The sequence below is a fragment of the Panthera pardus genome, unplaced genomic scaffold, assembly GCF_024362965.1.
Source record: "Panthera pardus isolate Hobbes unplaced genomic scaffold, ASM2436296v1 HiC_scaffold_22, whole genome shotgun sequence".
NCBI classification, from domain to species: domain Eukaryota; kingdom Metazoa; phylum Chordata; class Mammalia; order Carnivora; family Felidae; genus Panthera; species Panthera pardus.
In genome coordinates, this window is record NW_026526788.1 from 44,415,810 (window position 1) to 44,440,657 (window position 24,848).

The 24,848-nt window shown below is 40.6% G+C and overlaps 1 protein-coding gene across 2 annotated transcripts in view; it reads left to right on the top strand.

Moving 5' to 3' along the window:
• The first annotated feature begins 2,744 nt into the window (after positions 1-2,744).
• Positions 2,745-24,848, top strand: part of BMPR1A (bone morphogenetic protein receptor type 1A) — a 136,559-nt gene continuing 114,455 nt past the window's right edge. The window contains exon 1 of one of the 2 annotated variants that reach the window (XM_053909666.1): positions 2,745-2,857. The gene's annotated coding sequence lies outside the window, so the exon portion shown is untranslated. Of the gene's footprint in view, positions 2,858-14,751; positions 14,772-24,848 lie in introns of those variants that run through there. The other variant, XM_053909667.1, reaches the window with a different exon arrangement.

Sequence of the window (24,848 nt, forward strand, 5' to 3'; positions counted from 1 at the left end):
ACAAACAAGGTAATTTAAATTAGTAAAAAGTGGTATAAAGAAAACAAAATTGGCTAGGTTGGGTGCTAATTTAAGTCAGATGATCAGGGAAGGTCTTTGAGGATCTGAGAACCTTCCAAACTAAGGCTATGTGATTTGAGTACACAACTACCACTCTTGGGGGCCTACACCTCAAACTGTACAGAGAAAAAAAAGCTCACTTCCAGCCCATTCTATTAATCTACTTAAAGGAAAACCATCACATTATAGAGAATGTTAAATTTGGACTTTGAGGTATTGTCTGAGTTTGGGGGCCAGACAATACGTGTCCAGATGTTTCCTTGGGCTTCCTGGCTGCTCTGTTCATTTAGTGGGCAAACTGGAGAAACAGGCTGGCATGCATACACATGCCAGGAACCAAAGAGAACACCATGCCCTGCTCTGTTGTAGGTAGGTAGGTTGCCTGCTATGAAAAGGCTAAGGATTTAAGCTAGGGCACTAGGCGGGCTTTACCTAAGGAGAGCAAAAGGATGTCAAGTAAAGTCCCAAAGACTTGAAAAGGAGATCCTTTCGTAGAGATGCAAAGAATCATGACTTAAAATGTCATTGCCTCTATTTTGCTACCATTTCTACAGTGGCATATAACAAAACCCAGGTAATGCCAAGTTGTACATTTCAGGACCTTGATGTACTAAAGTTTTAAACTGAGATTCTTGTCTATTTTATGGTCTGATTCATATGCCTAAAAATTGGACTAGGCTTCAGAGGGTATATTAACACACCTGTCATGATTTTATCTGCCATGACGCATTACTCAGCATACATCATTGATTTCTTTGGTCAATGAATCTTAATCTCCTTAAGCAAAAGGTCGACCCTTGCCCCTAAAATTAAAGCCATGTAGTATGTAGAAAACTTGAAAAAGTGGCAAGTTTTAGTTGATGTAAGGAAACTCATAGTTGATGCCAGGAAATTCATATACCATACATTCCCCCTGTAAAGCAAGATACAACCACCTGTGACTCAAATCTGAGACAGCTCAAGAGTTCATTAAAAAACTTCAGAGAATAACCAGAAAAATAATTTGGAATCACAGAAGATATATAAGGCATCAAAAGTGGTTTGCAAAAGGAGGAGAGAAAAAAACCTCTTTAAACAAGAATGTAAAAGAATTTCGACATTTAAACAAGATTATTAGGGAATACTCTGGAATCCAAACATCTCTTTAGGGAGAATGTGTATAACAACAAATGCCAGTGCCTGGCACATTCTTTTTCTTCCCTCTTTCTTTTTACCTAGTTGAAAAAGTGATTTTATGAAAGGACCTTAAAAAGAGTTATCTTTTAGAGATTCATAAATATGCACAACAAACTGAGGGTTATGGGAGGGGTTGTGGGAGGGGGGATGGGCTAAATGGGTAAGGGGAACTAAGGAATCTACTCCTGAAGTCATTGTTGCACTATATGCTAATTTGGATGTAAATTTAAAAAAATAAAAAATAAAACAAGTTAATAAAAAAAAAAAGTTATCTTTTGTAGAGACTTAACACCATACACACTGTTGCAACACTTACCAAAATGATTAAGGTCACATTTGGTTGTTAAAAGGGAGCCTACGTTCTTTCTTCACATGCAGGACACTGAATACGTTTACCAGCATTTTCCCCAAATGAAGGGAAATGGAAGAAAAGGAGTAGTGACAATTATTTGCATTTTCCAAAAGGAGGGAACGGGACTCCGGAGGGCACGCAAGGTCCTAAGAGTGAGCCAAAGTAGAGGAGGGAGCAATATTTATAGTCCGCGGACTTCAGCTGGCCCGGGGTAACGCCGCCGCTCCTCTTCTGCTTTGGGAGTTCACCGGCTCGTAGGTCACAGGGCCCGGGACAGCCGGGGCTCGGAGCTGCGGGGGTCCACGCGGAGAGGCCTCTTCCCCCAGCCGCTCCCTCGGAGCCCGCCCACCTGCGCCTGCCTACCTAGGCCTCGGCACCCTGGCAGAGAGCCCAGACCAAGAAGCCGGGGAGCGGTGGGTGGATAATGGGAGCGGTGTGGCCACATTTCCCTTTCTTTGTCGCCACGACCACTACCACGACCCGGCAATTCCCCGCCGTGGCGTGTGAGTGCTGGCGCCCACGTGGAGCATTAGAGCGTGTCGCAGAGGGGGTCCACGCGAAGGGACGCGGGAGGGCCCAGACCGCGTCCACGGTGTCCGCGCTCCTCCACCGCGCTCCGTCATCATGTGCGTCCCGCACGCGGCGTCGGTGGGTCGCGGCTCTCGGAGACCAGCCGGCCCTGCCACGGCGGCGGTAGGGCTGCCTGGTGGGGAGGGGCCGGTGGGGCCGCGCGGAGGAGAAGTCCCCCCACCGCAGCCCGGCGCCCCCTTGCCGGCTGCGGGCCCTCTTCCCCGGCAGCGGGGCGCCGGACCTCGCGGACCCTTCGGGCGCTTCCGCTGCGCGCTCGGCTCCTTTCGTGTCCGGGGCGGGGCGGGCGTCTTCCCAGTGCGCGCGCGCGGCGCCGAGTCCCGCGGAGGCCCGCCCCTCCCCCAGGCCCCCGCGCCCGCGCCGCCCCCCCACCCCTGCGAGTGTCGGCGGCGGCGGCGGCGGCAGCGGCGGCGGCGGCGGCGGCTGCCGAGATTGGAATCCGCCTGCTGGCTCTCGGCGAAGGAGGAGGGAGGAGGGCGGGGAGAAAGGGCAGGAAGGCTCGGGCTCCGGCGCGTCCGTCCGCGCGAGACGAGGATCGCACGGCCGCTCGAGGGGCGACCGGGCCGGGGCCGCTGCACGCCGAGGGCGGAGGCCGAGTCGGGCCCCCGCCGCGCCCCGGCGGCTCGCCGCGCCCACCCCGCTCCGCGCCGAGGGCTGGACGATGAGTTCCCCGGGGTCCGGGTGAGTTGGCTCGTCCGAGAGTGCGTGTGTGCGCCGGGAGAGGCCGGCGGCTGCGGGGAGGCCGGCGCGGGCTCCGGGAGAAGTTTCGGGGGGAGCGGGGCGCGCGCGGGAGGCCTGAGCTGGGGGCGGCCCGGTCCGGCCGCCTCACGGGGTCCCCGCCGCCTCGGCTCTGTCAGGCCGCGGCCCGTTGGGCCCCGCCGTCCGGCGCCCCCACCCCGGGCCCGACCCCGCCGGAGACCCCGGCCCCCCGGACTCCCGACGTCGACTCCTTGCAGCTCCCCGCTGCGGCCCCGCCGCCCGGCCCCTCTTTTGTTCCCCACCCCCTGGGTTTCAGGCCGAGTTTGGGGAGGCGATGTGGGCGAAAGCCGCCTCCAAGGACGCTTCTTGAATCCTTAAATGGGAAAGGCGCTCACCTCTCTCTCCCAGGAGCTGCGAGGTTGCTGTTCGCGTTATGTCTCTCTACGCTGCTGCGAAGGAGAAAAAAAATGTCTGTTTCGTGGGGTGGTAGAGTCGGGGGGAGTTGCAAGCCCTCCCTGAAAACTTGCCCGCGGGAAGGTGCCAGGTTTCTCGGAGGTTCACCTGTTGTCCTGCGCGGCCTCCGCTGCCATGTCTGTTGTGATTCTGCGCTTCAGTTTCTGAAAACTTTCTGCCGGAGTGAATGTAACCTTCCCCCCCCCCCCCCCCCTTTCTTTCCAGACTCCTAGTGGAAAGATTTGGCAAGAAAAGAAAATAGCTTGAGTCAGGAAAGAAAAATAATGTGCTATGTGTTAGAGTCTGGCGTTTTGTGACTTGTATACTCTTTCATGCTCTCGGATGTTTTAATTTGGTCAAAGCGCTGCAGTTTTTCTCTTTCAAACGGTTAGCAAACTCTTTTGAGTACACAGTGCGAACTTGGCACATTTACCTGTGTGACGTCATTTAATCCTTGTGATAACCCTGGTTATGGTGTTCATTTTTTAGACGAGGAAACCGAGACGCAAAGAGGTTAAGTAACTTGTCTAAGTGTGCTGGGATTTGAACTCTGAATTTTCTCTGCTAATCAGGAACTGTCAAAGTGAGATGTACTAGGAGTTTGAAAACAGCAAAACCTCTTTCTGCAAACAGGTTTATGGTTAGGAGCATTTTCAATTACTCATACTTGAAATGATCGCTGTTTGTTGCTTGAGTTGAAAACAACTCCTTTATTGTATTTACTTAGGAGTTCACGTCTGAATTAAAACTGTGAATTACGATGTAACTTTAATGCTTATCACTGTTTTCAATTCTTGAAACGAAAAGTGTGTGGGCCAGAATTATTTAAATATTTAAAATTAAAGTTAAAATACTGGCAGTTCTGAGCTAGAAAGGGGTTGAATTTACAAAGGGTGATTGAAATTTAGAAGACACTTTTCAGAGAACCAGTATTCCACCATTCCATTCCACTCACGGTTGTTGGGTTCCCCATCCGATTCATATTATTCGTGGAACTCATTTCAAACTTTTTTCTGCTTGCTTCACTTCTTCACACCCTTTACTGAAAAGCTTGAGGCATTCAGTGGGAGGGAGCTCTTGCCAGAATGTACTGAGTTACTTCTATCATGTGCTTTCTTTCCTTCCATTTCAGTGGAACATTTTTTGTCCTTCCTACCAGTTTAACACCTTGTTTCATTTTTCTCCTCTCTCCTGCTTAATGGAATAGGAGTTACTCCCTTTTGTCTTAGAGATGTTAGAAGTACAGATGTGCTAAAGGTTTTTTTTCAGTTTACAAAAACCTTCCCTTGGGCGTGCTACTCCCTCAAGATGTCATGTTGCTGCTTTTCCTTTTGAAATCATATTAACGCTAAAAAAAAAAAAAAAAAAAAACCAAAAAATAAAAAACGTTGTTTCCTTGTAAAAGTAGTACACGTTCATTAAAAAATGGTAAATTGGAGCAAAATTGAAGTAAAATTAAAATTCATACCTTTGTAATCCCATCTCTGGAGATTGTCAAGAGTAGTTTATTTTTCCTGCATTTACTTCCTGGCCGGGCATTCAGTTCTTAACTCCTTGTTACCTGGATTTCACCCTCACAAGGTTCACCTATAAGCTAAGTGGCACATTTATTAATGTATTCTAAATCAACTCCTTGAGCTTTCTGTGATACTTAACATCAACTTCTCATTCTTGAAATGCCTTTCCTTGGCTTTTGTTCATTTATCCATTGTATTCAACGAATACTTCCACTGCAAGGCTATAGGATGCTACAACAGACAATGCCCTTGCCTTCATGGAGCATCAAGAATATTGGAGGAAACATAGATTGAAGAATTAATTCTATAACCATAATTGTGATTACGATTAAAGTACCCAGTGTTAGAAGACCTGACCTGGTGCTGGGAGAATGGGGGAAGGCCTTAAAAATGTCACTTTGCAAAGGCCTTCGGTGACATACTGACTTTGTTCCTATTTGCCCCTTTCTTTTCTTCTTGCTTAATATGTGTTCTCCAGGTTTTACTGGTCAGTTCATTTTTCTGTATGTCACTAGTCCCCTGGCATTATTATTGTTCAGACACTTCTGTCTGAATACTTCTCAGACCTCTATTCTTTATTTCTCCTCTGCACGTGAATCCTTGTTTTTTCCCAGTTGCTTTATGCATACCTCTACCTGGTTGTTCTAGTTGAAACTAAACTCCTTCCTTACCAAACTTGTTTCCCTGGTGTTCCTTATTTCTGTTGATGTCATACCAAATCCAGACCTTTCTCCATTCTGTCACATCGTATCTGTAGCCAGCGCCTACTGCTTCTGCTTTTCATGCTATTGTCCCTCTTTATTCCTGCTGACTCAGGTACAGCTCTTGATACATGGTGGTATGAAGGTTATAATAGACTCATAAAATGAATTGGGCACCTTTCCTTTTCCTCTTTTCAGGAGTGGTTTAGACTGGAAGGATCTTTCTTGCGAGTTCTGCAGACCTCACCTATAACACCATTCAGGCTTAGATTTTCTTTTCTTTTTTCTTCTTTCTTCTTTCTTTCTTTCTTTCTTTCTTTCTTTCTTTCTTTCTTTCTTTCTTTCTTTCTTTCTTTTCTGTAGAGGACTTTGAATACCATTTCAGTTTATTTAATAACTGTTGGTCTGTTTAGGTTTTCTATTTCTTGTGTGAACTTTAGTGTTTAATATTTTCTCCAGAAATTTATTCGTTGAGTTTTCAAATCTGTTATTTGGTTTTAACACAGTTCTTTTTCTTAAAAGAAAAATTTTGTTTTAATGTTTATTCATTTTAGAGAGACAGAGAACCAGTAGGGGAGGGGGCAGAGAGAGAGGGACACACAGACTCTGAAGCAGGCTCCGGGCTCTGAGCTGTCAGCACAGAGCCTGATGCGGTGCTTGAACTCATGAACCAGGAGATCAAGACCTGAGCCAAGTCGGATGCTTAACTGACTGAGCCACACAGGGGCCCCTAAATTTCTTTGATTGAATATATATTTGTATGCAGTGTTACAGATTGTGTATGTATTAGTATAGTTGATAATTTTCCTTTTTCCTTTTTTTTTTTCCTTGCCTACTGAATCAGGTTCTCATCCCACTTGGGCTAATGCTGCACTCTTCTTCACTTCCACTGTTATATGGGTTATCTTATGCAGTTCTGCTGAAGTTAATCTTGAAGCCCAGTTTGTGTCACTTCTCTACTCAAAAGTTTCCAGTGTCTTCTGTGAAATGAAGTTGTTTCATGAGGATTTACCCAGATTTCCCTCATTCTCATCTCCCATTATTTTTGTTTCCTGCACATGCGCTTTGTCCCCTTTCTGAAATCTTTCCCATTTTCTTCTGAGTGGAATCCCTTCTGAAGGAAGGGATATTTTTTTTCATTAAAAAAAAATTTTTTTTTTAGTGTTTGTTTATTTTTGAGAGAAAGAGAGAGAGACAGAGTGCAAGCAGGGGAAGGGCGGGGAGACACAGAATCCAAAACAGGCTCCAGGCTCTGAGCTGTCAGCACAGAGCCTGACACGGGGCTCGAACCCATGGACTGCAAGATCATGACCTGAGTGCAAGTAGGACACTTAACTGACTGAGCCACCCAGATGCTCCTGAAGGAAGGGATTTTTTAAAGGCAAAATTTTTATCTAATATTTTCTTCCTGCACTTACTGGTTTTTTCTTTTTAAAAATGTATTTATTTATTATGAGGGGGGAGGGGCAGACCGAGAGAGAGAGAGAGAGAGAGAGAGAGAGAGAGAGAGAGAAAGAATGAATATGATTTGCAAGCAGGCCCCGCACTCACCGCGTGGGGCTCCATGCAGGGTTCGAACCCACAGACCATGAGATCATGACCTGAGCCCAAATTGAGAGTCAGATGCTTAACTGACTGAGCCACCCAGGCACCCCTATTGATTTGTCTTTTAAAAAATTCAGCTTTTATTGGGGCGCTCAGTCAGTGGAGCATGTGGCTCTTGATCTAGGGCTCGTGAGGTCAAGCCTCATGTTGGATGTAGAGATTATTCAAAAATAAAATCTCTAAAAAAAAAATCAACTTTATTGAAGTGTCATTTATATACAGTGATATGCACGTGTTAAGTATGCAGTTCCGTGAGTCATTTGGTCTTTTATAGCGATTTGTATACAAATACTGGTTCAGCTACTAAACTGCAGACTGGGTGTGTAACTGACTTTGTTGCATATTAAAATGAATAATTGGAGGAGAAAGACCTTCTCATTTTTGGATTTTGGGAGCAGAGAGCCATGGAGAGAAAGGAAAATGGGTTTCCTCTTAGGCTAAAGTTTAAACCAGAAAGTCTTTCCTTCTTCCCTCTTCCACCTTTTATTAGTGTTTATGCTTTTAAAATGCTTTTTAAATATCTTAGGTCCAAATGACCAGGTCAGTCCAACTCTTTAATGCTTACAAGATTAAATGCTGAGTTGTATGGAGTTAGATCTTACAAGGTGCACCATACTTTTTTGAGCCGTTCATAAAGAAAATATGCTTCTAGTTAATTTTAAGAAGCCATTGATTGTAAGGTCTAATTTCAGAGATACTGAAATATGAAAAATATATGTGCCATAGAATTGAATATGGTTTTTCTCCGTTAACCAAAGCTACCATTCCTTTAGTGTAGATATTGGAAAGAAGAATTTAAGCCAGACTTATTAGTTGTGTTGTTTACTATGAAAAGTTTTCTTTAAAAGGAGGGTGTTTGTTAAACCTTTTTAAAGAGTAAAGCATTTCAGGCGGTATAGAGAAATATTTATTTTTGGATGGGGTCTCCCACAACTCGATATGCCAGTCTGATTGTGAGGCGCTTTGAGAGTTTTTATAGTTAATATTTTAAAGGCTGTCAGTTTTTAAAAAATAGAAACAAAATGATATGTCTGGAGAGCCCCAGTAGTGTTGTGGTTTTTGAAAACAGCACTAGGTTAGAGTAGGGCTTTAGATCAGATGATGGTGGGCCCAGTGGATTCCCAAGCCAAGTTCTTACAGACCTTGACTAGTTAAGGACATTATTTTTGAGTATCTTTTATTAAAAACAGGTGAATATGAGCTACTCCGATGCCATGGATGTTCTTTTTTTATACTTCTGTGTTTCTGATGAACTTTTTTTATGGTGTACATTTGTTATACCACTAATAACGTGCAACAGTGGAGCTTGGCTATTGCTCTAGTCATATGTAATTGGCTACTACTGATTTAAGGAGGATGGGGGTATGTCAGGAGTAGGGATAAAATAATCAGATTTGCAGTTTGGGGAGAGGAGTTAGTGGGGAATCATTTTGAAGGAAGGAAGACACAGGACACTGAAACTTGTAGGGGACACTGAAACCTGTTCCATCTTGGCCCGGACTAGGATGGTGGCAGATAATTAGGGTCTAGAATGGACAGGACTTGGTAGTTAGCTATGGATGAGAGAAGGAATGGGATTGGCAAGAATGACTGGCGGGTTTCTAGTTCGGAAACCTGATAGGGTAAATGTGTGTTGGTCGAGATGAAAAATGAGACCAGGTTTGTGGAGGACAGTAGTTTGGTTTTGATAATACAGAGTTCTGAAATACCAAGTAGAGATTTCCACTTAGCAGTTGCATGTATGGGGCTGGAGTTTGATAGAGGTTTGGACTGCAGGTAGATCTTTGGGAGCGATTGCCATGTAGGTTGTAAATTCTATCAGTGGAAATTGGGTGGCTTTCTCAAGTGACTTTTGCTTAAAAGTGACAAATTCAACTCTTAGCTTAAAGGTGAAAAGGGGTCATTACCCCCTCTCCCCCCTTCATGTTTTTAAAAAGACTGCAAATACTCATGTTTGGATAGAAGTGCTCAGATGATGTAATCAAGGGTCTGTCTGCTCTCTACTCTTTGGGCTTGATTTTCAGACAGATACTTTTCATTTGGCAGAGGATGGACAGTGTCAACTCCAGGCTTATGTGGCCCATATGGATTCAAGATGTAAAAAGGGCACCTCTTTCCCAGATGCATATATTCTGTCCCAAGGAGAGATTCTTACTGGGACCGTCTGGAGTCTGGGGTGCCGACACCTGCCAGGCCTAGCTTACATGCCCCGGAGCAGTCAGCCAGTTAAACACTGGCACTCATAACCTTCCTAGAACCATGAGAGATGCGAAAGTGGTTGTTCCCCCAAAGAAAGGATGGCTTTGGGCAGTGAACAACACAAATCCACTGTCTTTTGGTTGTTAACGTTTTTTAAGATCTTTTTTTTTTTGAGTATCTGAAGAAAAATACACAAACATAGCAATTTTGTGTATAATTTCATGGTTATGTTATGGATTTCATATCAGGAACTCTTGCTGTACACAGTAAAGAGCCTAGAAACCCTGAGAAACACCAGTTTAAGACCTAAATAGAGAAGATAGACGTTAAATAATTTCAGAAATAATTGTCTACTTGTATTTATATTAAGATATACAGAAGGGAAGTACAGGAGCTCATAAGTGTGTAATAAGGGAATGGGTCTATTTAGGTTACAGGTGCTTGGGAAGGCTTTCCTGAAAAAATGGTCTGTAGAGTGACACTGTAGATCAGAAAGAAGAGGGAGGATGTTTCTGGAAGTATTCAGGAGTTTTTGAAGCAAACACTTTTCTGCTTTTTAAAAGTTACGAAAGGAGGGGCACCTAGGTGGCTCAGTTGGTTAGGCATCCGACTTTGGATCAGGTCATGATCTCATGGTTTGTGAGTTTGAGACCCGCATTGGGTTCTCTGCCGTCAGCATAGAGCCTGCTTCAGATCCTCTGTCCCCCCAACCCTCCCCCCCCCGACACCTCTCTCCCTCTTGTGCGCTCTCTCTCTCTCTCTCTCAAAAATAAATATTTTTTAAAAAAGTATTTATAAAAAAAAGTTCTGAAAGGAATGCATCTAATGTGAATAACTTGAGAAATAATGAAAAATTATAAAGCAGCAGTAGAACACTTAAGTTTTGACTTCTGAGTTTTTCTTTTTTTAGATTGTTTTAATGTTTATTTACTTTTGAGATAGAGATAGAGTGTGAGCAGGGGAGGGGCAGAGAGAAGAGAGGGAGACAGAGAATCCAAAGCAGGCTCCCCGGCTCTGCGCTGTCAGCACAGAGCCCGGCGCAGGGCTCGAACTCATGAACTGTGAGATCATGACCTGAGCTGAAGTCAGACGCTCAACTGACCAAGCCACACAGGAACCCCTGAGTTTTTATAAATTAAAATCTAGTACTGGTTTTACCACTAAGTTAGCTGTGCAGTTTTGAATACTACACTAAACCTGTCTGGATCTCTGTTTCCTTATCTTAAAAACTGAAGGGGACTTGGCGAAAAGAAAAAAGAAAATTCCATGGCTTTAATGCAGAGCAGTTAGTTGCTGAAATTGCAGGTCATGTAATGCTTTTTGGTCATGATGACATCACTGGGTTTCTGACTCTTGGCTGCAGAGTCCCTCTTCCTGCCTTGGCAGTCATTGTAAGTAACGAATGGAATGGCCTGTGGCCAGTGGTGTTCTTTCATGCCCTGCTTTCTTATCTCATTTCTTGAGCATTAAATTTTTTTTTTTTCTTTAGCCTTTAGGTAGATTATCTGAAATGTTAGAGGCTCTCAGTTTTGAAGTTGAGAAATCTGGAGGAAACTTGCATGGTTGTGATACTGTTTTCTGTAAGGTAAAATTCGTGGGTAGTTTTCCTACTAGCAGTTACCATTTTTTGTGATGTAGTCCATCAGTTTAACATCTTGAGTGTCTGAATTTTGCATTTAATTAAGAATAATTTAGATTTCTAACTAAAGGGAGCTGTTGATAGGGAGTGTTAAAGTAAAGGCCATTAAACTTTGGTAAAGTTCTTACCAACGTATTTTTCAAAAAATTGTTTAAAGGTACCATGAAATAGGGGCGCCTGGGTGGCTCAGTCGGTTAAGCGTCCGACTTTGTCTCAGGTCATGATCTCACGGTTCGTGAGTTCGAGCCCCACGTCGGGCTCTGGGCTGATGGCTCGGAGCCTGGAGCCTGCTTCCGATTCTGTGTCTCCCTCTCTCTCTGACCCTCCCCCGTTCATGCTCTGTCTCTCTCTGTCTCAAAAATAAATAAACGTTAAAAAAAATTAAAAAATAAAGGTACCATGAAATAAAAATATTTCAACAGTAGCTATTCAGAAGCATCTTAAATCAACAAAATGTAGTCGCTTGATGACAGATACTGTTTTACGTCTCCATTTTAGTACTCTTTCACAGAATAAAAGTGTTGGGGAAGAAAACTGCATGTTGAATTTATGTATGATCTGATTAAAGAAAAAGAAGTTAATCTTCCTGAAATAGTGCCTTAGTCATCATTCCTACTCGATAAATATTTTCCACTGGTTTCTTATTTGCTTACAATATAAAATTCAAATTCTCTCAGACTGGCCTCTTGCTCTGGCCTAGTCTGCCTTTTTGCCTTATTCACTTCATACTACTATTTTATTAGCTTAAGTCACTGAAATATCCAGTTCTGAGTTTCCGTTCAGAGTCCTTAGACTTCTGCTGTCCACTCCAGTAGCCAGTACCGCACGTGGCTGTTGAACATTTGAGATGTGGCTGTTCTGAATTGCGTACCACATTTTGAAGATAGTACAAAAAAAGGAATGCAAAGTATCTCATTATGCTTTTAAAATACTGATTACATATTGAAATGATACTGTTTTGAATATGTTGGGTTAAGTAATAGTAAAATTAACTTTCAAAGAAAAAGGATCAGATTTTCTCTTTTGAAAGATGGCTAGAAAAAACTTAAAATTGTACATTAAATTGTACGGTGTTGCCTTCGACTTTCCTTCCCCCTATGCTTATCAAAATGCTTCAAAATCTTACTTCTGTGAAGCCTTCCTCAGTGGTCCACACTTAAAAGAGCTCTTCTGTGTCATTATTTAAAAAAATTTTTTTTAATGTTTATTTATTTTTGAGAGAGAGACAGAGACAGAGTGTGAGCAGGGGTGGGGCAGAGACAGAGGGAGACACAGAATTGGAAGCAGGCTCCAGGCTCTGAGCTGCCAATACAGAGCCCAGTGCGCGTCTCGAACTCACGAACTGTGAGATCGTGACCTGTGAGATCATGACCTGAGCCGAAGTCAGTTGCCTAACCAACTGAGCCACCCAGGCGCCCCTCTTTCATTGATTTCTACTTTTTTTTTTTATTTTTTTAAAAAAATTTTAAATGTTTATTTTTGAGAGAGAGAGAGAGAGAGGAGGGGCAGAGAGAAAGGGAGACACAGAATGTGAAGCAGGCTCTAGGCTCTGAGCTGTCAGCACAGAGCCCACAGGGGGCTCGAACTCACGAGCTATGCGATCATGACCTGAGCCAAAGTTGGACACTCAACCGACTGAGCCACCCAGGCACCCCTTCTGTGTCATTATTTGAAGGCAGTATTTTGGTGTTTCTTGTACCATCTATTAACATATTAGATTTCTTTACTACAAGCCTTCTCCGCTTTTAGTCTTGTAAAACCCCAGTATAGTCTCCCTAACTGTATTGCCATAGCACCTTCCTTTGTTTCTTCTGTTTACAGAAGTTACACGTATTTGGTTGAAACTTCAGGCATAAAGTGAGTCTTCCTGCCCCCATGTCCCCCCTGGATTACAGTGTTAAGAGTATAGAGATAAATGTAATCTTTCTCTTCCACTGTCTTCATTTCTTTTTCTTTTTCTCTCCCCATTTCCAAAAAATGAGGTGATACTATGCATCCTTTTCTTTAACTCTGTCTTCACTGAATATAGAGTACTCTTTTTATGTCATTAGGTGTTGATTTACTCATTCTTTTTAGTAGCCATGTAATATTCCCTTTTATGAATATACCGTCATTTTATTTACCAGCCCCCTATCGATGATTAGATTGTTTCCAATTTGTTGCAAGGTATTTTTCTTTTTTCTTTTTCTTTTTCCTTTTTTTTGCATTGTAAACAGTGCTGTGGTGCTTGTACATATCCTCTGAGACTATTTTTATTTTATAGGATGAATTCTTAGACATGTGTTTGCTGTACGTAAGAGAAGCCATGTATAATGCCTATAGTGCCAAACTGCTCTGCACAATCCTTGTAACAATTCACATTCCAGCCAACAGTGTTTGAGAGTATTTCCCCTAACCCCTCACCAACACATCATAGTATCAGTCTATTTTAATCTTTGCCAGGCTGCCAGCTGAAAAAACAGTATTGTAGTTTTAATTTGTATTTCTTTGATTGACTAAGGTTGAGGAGAATTTTATAGTTTGTTGGTTCCTTGCATTTATCTCTCCTTTGTTTTTCTAATCTTTTTTTGTTACTCATTTTGCAGAAACTCTTTTTTGGGGTATGGATATTAACTCTTGGTATAATGCATTTTTTTTTGTCATTTGTTTTTTATTTTTGTTCATAATATATAAAAATTCTTTTGCTGTTGTAAGAGTATTTAGAAACAAAAAAATAAAAAGTTTAAGTTGTCTCATACTCTCAATTTATTTTATAAGCTCCTTGGTGACTGAATTTTGTCTTAAAATATTTTGTTTTGCCATCAGTACTAATTCAGTGCCTTGTACACAGTAAGCGTTCAGATATTTGTGTTGGTGGTGAAGGGGTACAGAATACATCACTGTGGCATAAAAATTATTTTGCGCTGAAGGTATTTGAGAATAGGCTTTTCTGGGGAACTTCCTGATCTGCCTAAAAACAGAGACTCACAGAGAAAACTCAGTTATCACAAAGCTGCTCCCCAGAGTTTTGAAACCAGGGAAGATTGACTTTTATCACTAGAGAACAGAGAGAAAAAGTGGCACCACATCTAAACTGACATTGTCACACACCGTATCATATATCCATTTTCCTAGGGGCCCATGTATCTTTCTTAAAAGTCATTTGTTTCCTGTAAGTGTCCTCCTCCCCTCTCCCCATATTAACACAGGAGCCCCAAATTCTAACTGCCTCTTTTAGTCACACTTGTATGTAAATGGTGGTGAATGAATAAAAATCTTTTTTTTTTTTTTTTTTTTTTTTTTTTTTTTGCTAATCTGACTTCTGTCAGTGTAATTTGCAGGCCCCCAAATTCAGAACGTAAGAGGGTAGAAGAAAAGTTTTTCCTCCTTAGCAATGGCAGGTTGTTTCTGACTGCTAGGGCAAGGGATAATAAGCAAGTGAAGTTTCACTATCTAAAAACAAAGTTAAGTATTTTAAATATAAAGAGCATAAGTCAAATTTCTTTAAGCTACAGTTTTCAAAATGTATTCTTCAAAACTAAAAATTTGTTAAATGAGGTTGAATGTACAATTAGAGAGACATCCCCCTCTTCCTGAATATATTCCTACAATTATAATGCTATTTCTTAATCAAGTGGCATAATTACTCTAATTGTGTTGACTAAGCCTGTTCTTTCTAAAGTTATTCACTGTTTCCTGTTCTTTCTTAGCATCTTATCAATTTGCGTAGAAGATGGTTTGTGACAGGTTCCACTGGTCACAATCAGAAGAAACAACAAAAAAGGTCATTCAGTTAAGATTAAGTAAGTAAAATATACAAAGAAGCCTCTAATTTCTTAAACCGGTAAAGGGCTCTTGAGATGATTACAGTGACTTCCCGCTTACCTGTATTCCAGATAACTTGAAATGTTTATTAAACCTTGAATTATTGACATGTTATCTAGCTTCACATGTATTGTGTTCCATAACTTACTACTCTGTTTACTAGGTTCGTGACCTTGCACCAAAGTGGTTAATCTAAGCTTTATTTCCTTGTATGTCAAATGAGGGTAATAATCGTTTTCTCACAGAGTTACTGCGAAGACTGAGTGAGTGAGTGCAGTGAAGCACTAAACACTATTTTTGCCACATAGTAATGCTTAGTAAGTGTAAGCGAAGATGAATTATTTGTGTGGGGGAAGATGAGGTCAGTTCTGTCTTCAAAAGCAATTTGAATGGCTGTATATATAGGGTCCTTGAAGATGAAATCTAATCCTGATACCTTCTGAAAGTGTTATTTTGTTAGCATTATTAACACTTGAATTTGCAAAGTACTTTTGTGTACTGGCAGTACTTACTGGTAAGTTGATACTGGGAAGTTTTGTGGCTTTTCCGGTTGTATATGTTAAGAATCTGAGGCTAATGAGGGTTAATTGCCCCAACAAGGTCAGAGAGGTAAGAGTAAGAAGTAAGTAGAATCAGACTTTCCTAGTTAGCTTGGAACGGGGACTAGGTCCTTAGGGTTAAGGATAAGTCAGTGATTCTACAGTCTAAAGAAAGCCCCCAAGCATTTAGTGGCCTGAATCCTTTCTAGAGCTTATTAGGGTGTGACAGAAACCTGTCAGAGAATGGAGGGGAAGGAAATTGTGCACAGCAGTCACCTCGGTGGCTAGTTTGCCTAGGTGGGGAGCATTGTACACTTTTTGCTCCGTTCCTCTTCCCTTGGGGTGGCCTTTCCTAGAAGCTTAGTGCGGGGAGGTCTAAGAGAGCCACTCGTGAGGTTAGGAGTGCTAGCAAAAAGTAGAGCAGCACATCTCATTTCCTAGCCGGTAGTCATGATGCAGCTGATTGGTTGATCTGTGCCTCCTTGAGCAAAGGGTAAAAAAAAGTGCAGAGAAATCTCCTTGTGGACTGAGGGTAGCAGTAGAACACCCTGTACTTGTTTCAAATTTCTGTTCACGTGGGGAAAGCAGAAGGTAACTAGGCTTTAGGCATCTTGACAGGGCTGGCTCTCCTGGAGAGGGGAGCAAAAGTAGGAGAGGTTGAGCTGAAGCAGGTCTTTGGGAAGGGAAATGTGCAGTTGGGTTTGAGCCCCTCACCTCTCGGTCACCAGAGCGCTCCAGCCTGTCCCCCGAGGAGAAGCCATCATTTGGCTGCCTGTATCATGGTCCGTATTAGCCAGGTGGTGGCAGCCACCCCAGAGGACTGCAGGAGTGCTCAGATGTTGAGACGTTTATTCTGTTCTCCCTCATCCCCCTCTCCTCCCAAAACAGGTCAGACCACACCCCTTCCCCAGTTGAACTTTTCATGGACCATGGACCCAGCCTGGGTTTGGAAGGGAAAGAGATGATTGCAAGATTGAAGATTAAAGTTTTAGGGGCGCGTGGGTGGCTCAGTTGGTTAAGTGTCTGACTTCGGCTCAGGTCATGATCTCACGGTCCGTGAGTTCGAGCCCTGCGTCGGGTTCTGTGCTGACAGCTCAGAGCCTGGAGCCTGCTTTGTATTCTGTGTTTCTTCCTCTCTCTGCCCCTCCCGTGCTTATGCTCTGTCTCTCTCTGTCTCTCAATAATAAATAAATGTTAAAAAAATTTTTTTTGAAGATTAAAGTTTTAAACAGCAGTCAACTGGACTGGACATTTTTATAACTGAAAACTACTGGAAAGCTGTAGGAATTGTTCCAGATGTCATTAAGGGGAGGTGGTGTGTGAAAGGGAAATTGGACCAACCATAGTTGGAGGTGGAAGCTGGAGAAGAATAAAACCTTTTCTCATGTTTGTACCAATTTCAGATCCCTTATTAAAGTCATAGAAGTATCAGCTTAAGTTCCTACTAAAGCCCCTCTGACACCAGCCCCCATTCTTTTTTCTGTACAAAGCTTTTAGAGTTGTACATGATCCTTTGATCATCTTAATGGTTCTGTTTCCAAGTGCATTCCAGTTCTGCGCAATATAATTTTAACATTAAACATATTTTATTTAATTCTAACTAGTGCATTTCAAATTTATAAACTGTATATGTTAACCTTAATTGCAACATTAAGTAAAATATGGTATTCCTTAGTTTTTATGGAGTTGTAAGAGTTTATCAAGCCTCAGAAACGTTAAAGTAAAAAGTACTCAGTAAAAAGCATTAGTGTAATATATTTTACTCAGTATAGGAGATTTTGAATTCATGAAGTTTTAAATTAACTTTCAGCTGTTCATGTTGAAAAGGTGAGTGGGTTTTAGTTTAAATGCTGTAGAACAATAAAATAATGAGGGACTAGGTAATACCTATTTTCCTTACATTTGCCTAGCCCTATTTTAAGTGCTGTTCTATGAAAGGTACGGTTATGAGAGGAGAATGAGGCCACAGAGGTGGAATAACTTGTCAAGGGTTGTGCAGCTAGTAAGTGGCAAAGCTAAGGACTCAAACCCAGGTAGTCTGACTGCAGAGACCGTGTTCTTAACCACAGAATTATGTTCATTTTCAAAGGGAGTAGGACAATTTTAAGATAAGGATGTGTACTCTACACATGCACACGTTTTACTTGATTTTCACCTGCTGCTTCTCGTGCCTGTTCACATACAGTAGATGGATTTGCCTGTTTGCTGGTGTGTTAACTGAGGTACCTGGTAAAACGTTCGCTCCTCTCATGGTCTAAATCTACGTATTTGATGGGTTAAACTTGACTTTTGACAATTAACACCTACTTCTCTTTTTTTTAATTTTATTTTTTTTTTAATGTTTTTATTTTTGAGACAGAGAGAGACAGAGCATGAACAGGGGAGGGGCAGAGAGAGAGGGAGACACAGAATCTGAAGGGGGCTCCAGGCTCCGAGCTGTCAGCACAGAGCCTGGTGCGGGGCTTGAACTCACAGACTGTGAGATCATGAGCTGAAGTCCGACGCTTAGCCAACTGAGCCACCCAGGCGCCCCCCTACTTCTCTTTTTAATACTAAAATTTGTCAGAAACTTTTCATAGGTATTTTTAAATTAATTAATTAATTAGTTAATTAATTTTTTTGCTTCCCTGATGTTTTGCATCGTGGAGAAAACAGTATTCAAAGTCCAATGGAGCAGTTGCTTTTATAGCATTTATCCAGAATGCTTCCCATAAACAGTTTTTAAAAATTAGTGATGTATCATTTATCTCATTTCTGAGATACAGACACGTTTAATTGTTAGCGATCACACAGCTAGGCCTTTTTTCACTGCTTTACCTTGACTGTTACTCGTAAAGTAGCTGAAACTGGACAGAGTTTTGCTTAACATAATCATGTTATTTGTATTGTTTCTTAGAATACGTTGAAAATCTGCCCTGTGAGAGAACAGGAAGGAAAAAAGATAAAAAATAACTGCCACATCAGTTGAAAATAGAAAATGAGTAAGTCCATCTGTGGGGCCGTTTTGGGAGTCAGATAGGCTGAGGAATGAAACCTGATTTTTACCCATTAATGATGCCGATATTGTCCTCTGGAATATTATTAATTTGCTTGTGTTCCACAGAAATTATTAAAACACAATTTGTTAGACATGTAGACATTTAAAAATAATCTCTTTCCTTGCAAGTTTTTGTTCAAAAGTCTTTTTGCATCTTGATTACGAAAGTAATGCTCACTGGACAAATTTAAAACCTAGAGAAGCTCTGAGGAAAAAAAGTAAAAATCCCTCATATTCATATTATGCAAGAACACTAGTAAACCTTTTGGTATATGCAGTATCAGTTAAAACAAAAACTTTATTGCTTAACGATTCTCCCATAACTTAAAGAGTTTGAGGAAATCAGGTGAGTAAAACTGGAATTCTCTGCTTGTGTGAAAGCCAAGTGTCCGAACCTGAAATAGAAGAAACAAGGTGGCATGGAGTGGGGCTATTGAGATAGAAGTTTTGGGGTGCCTGGGTGGCTCAGTTGGTTGAGCGTCTGACTCTTGGTTTTGGCGCAGGTTTGGAAATTTGGCTGTCTTGTTTTAGTTACCTGATTATCTTTTTGTCTGTATATTCTCCCTTTCTTTTTCAGCTTTGCAACTTTTAAGCTTTAAAACAAAGTTAAGATGTTTCAAATTTGATGTGTTTTCTGTAATAATGGACTAAAATAGAATAAGATGTGGGGAGGTAGAACCCAAACTGAGGGAGGTCAGAAACCATATGGAAATAGAACATCCAAAACCTCTAGCAGAATGAAACTAGAAAGAATGGAATCTGAACACTGAAATTATACATCTGCTAGGCAGCTGTGCATTCTTTATTCATAGGTTCCGTGCAGAAATAGCAAAGGAAACTTTGAAAGGAAAACCTATCCTCAATGGATTGAGCATGTATTCTTATCACTAATTGTGATGTGTACATTTTTTGTTATATAATGTATATTTAATTCATCTTTAAATGAATTATTCCTTTTTTTTATGAGTTATAAAAATTCTTTTCTGGAAATAACATCACTTTTTGGGGTTAAATTTAGAGTTCCTATTTGTATCTTCAGCACCGAATCAACATTTTATTAAATTACAGATCAGGGTATTTTCAGTGGTACTGAGAGAGTGTAATGCTTTTGTAAATTTGTCATTGTTTTCCTTTTTGTCAGTGTTCAAGGATATGTGGCACTTTAATGTTCTGCCTTTCAAAAACCAACTCTTCTGAATTTGTTTAAACAAAATATTTGTGTTTTCAAAGTTAGATACTTTAAATTAGCAGCTGAAATTTAAAAGGGGAAAGACATGAAAAAGCTTTTATTTAGTCCTAGGATGCTTTGTAATTATTAACATTTATATATTACATAGTTTACAGAGCACTTTTATATCCATTATCTCCTGTGATTTTCATGGTCTTGCTAACGTTGTCTCTTTTCACTTGAGAATTAACACAACATTGTCAGTTCAGTTAGGGACTGTAGTAGGCTCTTGTGTTCTTCACTCTAAGGGTGATACATAGTATTTAGAAGTCATGGGATAGGAGAACAAAGAGCATAAGACTCGTCAACATCTCATAATAACTGTGGATCTTATTTCATATAATTCTTTTTAGTTTCTTTTCCTGTTCTTATTTTTTACATAGTTTGCCCTGATACTGAGGATGCAATAGTTATTAAGTACTTTCAAATTCACATTGTTAAGTACTTCTGATAAAAAATTGTTCTTAACTATTTTTGGGGGCTCTGTTGCAGTAGAATCTTTCTCTACTTGAGGGAAAACATTTTATCATAGGATCATTATCTTTGTGTGTATCTATAACATATATAAAATATATATACAAAGATATATATCCATGCTCTTAACCACTCTATATGCATATATATATTAAAGCCTATATTATATATGTGTGTTTATATTGTGTGTGTGTGTATGTGTGTATATAATTTAATATTATATAATTAGTGGTTAACAGCATGGACTCCATTTGGGTTTAAATCCCAACTCTTCTTGGGTTTAAATCCCAGATCTGCTTCTTCCTAGCTGTGCAACCAGCACTTTGGGCAGATTGGTTTGACAAACATCTCTGTGTCGGTTTCCTCATCTGTAAATTGGTAATAATGCTCCTTACCTCATGGAGTGGTTTTAAGTTTATATATATATGTGTGTGTGTGTGTGTGTGTGTGTATGTGTGTATATGTATATATGTGTATATATATATATGTGTATATATATATGTGTGTGTATATATATATGACCTATACATATGTTTTATATTTTAGAGCCATACCCGACCCATAGTGAGCAGTGTATAAGTTACCTAAAGTTTTAGATCAGGGCCCATAATCAATCACTGACTACTGATTTAACTAGCAGACAGAAAATTAGTAAGGAGATAGAAAGCCAGAGAACACTAAAAAAATGTAATAGAGAACACAACACCCAGTGAAGATAGAATATGATCCATTTGTTGGTCTTAAAGCAAGCCTCAACAGATATCAAAAGATTGAAATCATTCACAGTGTCCTCTGACCATAGTGGAATTAAGTTAGAAATCAATTACAAAAGATAGTGAGAAAATCTTTGAAATTAAGCAGTGCACTTCTAATTCTAAACCCGTGAGTTAAATAAAAAGTTATAGAGGAATTAGAAATCAATAGGATTCAATCCTAATGAAAATACACTCATAGCAAAATTTGGGATACACTTGATTCTATACTTAGAGGAAATGTTACAGCTTAAAAAATATGTATTAGAAAAGTAGAAAGGCTAAAGATCAGTGATTTAAGTGTCCATCTCAAGAAATGAAAATGATTGGCAATTCCTCTTATTTTTGATTGGATTGAGGGAAAATTTTAGTTTTATATTTTACATCAGATTCCTTTTTTTTTTTTTTAATTTAAAAAGAAAATTTTTTTAGTCTTGAGAGAGAGAGAGAGAGAGAGCATGCACAGGGGAGGGGCAGATCGAGAGAGGGACGCAGAATCTGAAACAGGCTCCAGGCTCTGAGCTATCGGCACAGAGTCCGATGTGGGGGCCCGAACTCACAAGCCGTGAGATCATAACCTGAGCTGAAGTCAGACATTTAACCGACTGAGCTACCCAGGCGCCCCTCCCTTTTTTTTTCTTTTTTTTTGGAAAGAAAGAGGGAAAGATATGGTTGAAATAACTGAGCCACCAGGTGTCCCTACTTTTTTTGGGGGGGGCTCTATTGCAGTAGAAATTTTCTCTGCTTGAGGGAAAACATTTTATCATAGGATCATTATTTTCATGTGTATCTATAACATATACCCCTTATGAAAACCTCCCATTTTCTTGGCCCTTTCATAGAACCCTTAACTTTTCTAAGGAGAACAGGCTTTCTGAAGAAACACATAAGAACTCTGAGATGATCAGTTTTAGTCTTGGTAATTATTTCTAAGTTTTTAAGACTTGGAAAGTATACTTCAATTTGGTAAGTATATAATGAGCACCTGTGATAGACCAGAAACTGTCCAGACTTGGTTATATAATAGTGAATAAAATAGCCCTGAGTTCTGCTTTCATGGAGCTTATGTTCTAGTTGGGGAGACCAGCATCAATAAAACCACAAACGTACTCAGGTATACAATTACAGTGTGATGTTGGTGCTAGGAAAGACAAGTTTAGAGGACTAGAAGAGTGGTAATAGGAGACCTAAACTTATTTATGTTGAGAATGTGGTGAGATAATGTACAAAACTGATTAGGATAAAGTGGGGAAATAGACCCATGGAGATTCATAGGAAGTCTGTTTTTAAAAAATGAGAGAATACATCTTTTTATTTTATTTTTATTTTTTCATTTAAAAAAATTTAAAGAATTTTTAATGTTCATTTATTTTTGAGAGAGAGCAAGAGAGCACGAGGGGAGGGGAAGTGGGGAGGGGGAGTGAGCATGGGAGAGGGGCAGAGGGGGAGGGAGACACACAATCTGAAGCAGGCTCCAAGCTGTCAGCACAGAGCCCAACGTGGGGCTTGAACTCCTGAACTGTGAGATCATGACCTGAGCCGAAGTTGTATGCTTACCTGACTGAGCCACTCAGGTGCCCTGAGAGAATAAATCTTAAAGTGTGTTATGTTGACTGACTTAAATTTGGCAATCCAGAGGCCTGAGTAATTATCCTTCATCCAGTACCGACTAGTTGGATAGTCCTCAGTACATGCTTCATGTCTCTGTTCTGAATGAAAGTGGTCAGGACTAGACTAGCTGATGGCTAAAGTGTGTAGTTCCAAAGTGCTAAGTCCATTGAAACTTTCATGAGCACTTTAAAGAGTATTTTTCTTATGATTATGAAAACCATATATATTATTTTTAGAAAAAATTGTAGAGACTACAGGAGAGAAAGACCCTCTCTCCCAAATTTCATTTGTACTAGAGATGTCAATTTTATTATAAATAGGGAATATATCAGAGAACTTGACTTCCCCGCAGCTCTGGAAGGTATTGGTTAACAGGACTATATTAATCAGGATAGGTTAAATTATGCCTCATTAATGAACAAAGTCCTCAAATTTCATTGGCTGGACAGAGCAAAAAGTTTATTTATCGTCCCATGTTCAGCTCGAGGGAAGTAGGCAGTTGAGATAAAGCCTGTCAGGTTTTACCCTCTTGCAGCTGTACCTTTGGAACACATGGCTTTCTTGGTTGCTGTGGAAGGGAAGAAAACATTGGAGGGTCTTGCAACCAGCAATTATGTAACTTCTCCAGTCAAAACTAGTCATTTGGCTTACCTAACAGCAAGGGGATGGAGGAGTGGACCCCATGCTCCTGGAAGTAGAGGAGGCCTGGCTGTGGGTGAGCTTTATAAGGTCTTTACAACAATGACCTTGCTGTTCCTAGCTGTAGTTGGGTAGAGTGAGGATGGAATCCAGATCCAAGTGGGGCCAGTTGGATTGTTAGGCCTAGGAGTTTGCTTTGGGTACTGGAGACTGATGGGACTTAACACTGGAGTGCTCAGGTCATTAGACACAGATTCAGGGGTGGGATTCAAGTAGCTGAGTGATCAGAAGTTGATCTATAGAGAGAACAGTGAATCAGATGCATTGCAGAAATAAGGTATTGTGGAACTTTGGGGAGAAAGAAATAACTATTGGTATTCAGTGGGTTTACAGTTCTCAGTTCTAGATCATTAATGAAGACTGGCTGTAGTTCCTGCAGAGATTTCTTAAGAATATGTATGCTTTCTTTCCCAACACGGGGAGTCACAAAAAGAGCCTGTTTTGTGCTGCAAAGAAAATCAGATTTTCAGAAAGCAAAACTTAAGTAGGTTATATTTATATTTTCTGACCATAGTGCAATAGAAATTAACAGCAATAGGATGCCCCCCCCCCATATAAAATCACACAGAACAAACAAAAACATAAATCCAAAACAAAAACATCTACCTTCTTTGGGAGCAAGGGAAGAGACATACCTTGTAAACAGCTTAAAGGGATGATCGTAACTGAAGTGACACAATTTAGACATTAATTATAGAGAGAAGCACTACATATCAATGTTGCCAATGTGAAACTTTCTGGAAAATTCATAGCAATTAAATATGAATTAATAAACAGGAAAGATTAAAGCTGAATGGACAAGATATTCAGTTTAAACTGATTAAAAACAAAATAAACCAAATGATGTAAAACAAAGCAATTAATAAATGTAAAAGTATAAGTTAATGAAAAGTAAAACAACTTTTTTTTTTTTAAGATTTGATTTTTAAGTAATCTGTACACCCACTGTGGCACTAGAGCTCATAACCCTGAGATCAAGAGTCACACTCTTCACCAACTGAGCCATCCAGGCGCCCCCAGAATAAACCCTCTCTTGACAGTAAAATCAGAGCTGGCAGACTCTTGGCAAGTCTGGTTAAGAAGAAAACAAGCTGGAGGCAGACACCACAAGCCGTGGACACCTCTATAAGTGCCGAGATGAGAGCCTCAGAAGGGGACACTGTGCAGAACTTCATGCCAGTCAGCCTAGAAATTAATGAAACCGATTATTTCCTAGGAAAGTATAAATTACTGAAATTTTCAGAAGGAATAGAAAAGCTTGATAGTCCAGTAGCTGATGAAGAAGTAGACAGAATTGTTCAAGATACAGCCTTTAAAAGGGCCAGATATTTTTACAGGACTTTAAAGTAATCGATGATCCCTGTGTTACACAGATTTCCAGAGGAAAGAAGAGAAATGTAATAGAGAAGATGCCCTTTGAAGCTAGCATAGCACAGGAAGAGAAAACAATAGGCTATTTTCCTTTATCACATAGTTGTAAGATCCAAAATAAGATACTAGGAAACTGAATCTAACAGTGTGTTAAAACTATATAGGGAAAAACTCTCCCTGGGAATCAAGGATGATTTGACCTTAGGAAATCTTTCAGTGTCGTTTACACTATATTAGTAAATCAAAGAAGGAAAACAGTACGATCATTTCAATTGATGACAAAAGATACCAGATAAAATTCAGTAACCATTTCTGATAGACTAGGTTTAGGAAAAGAAGGCAAC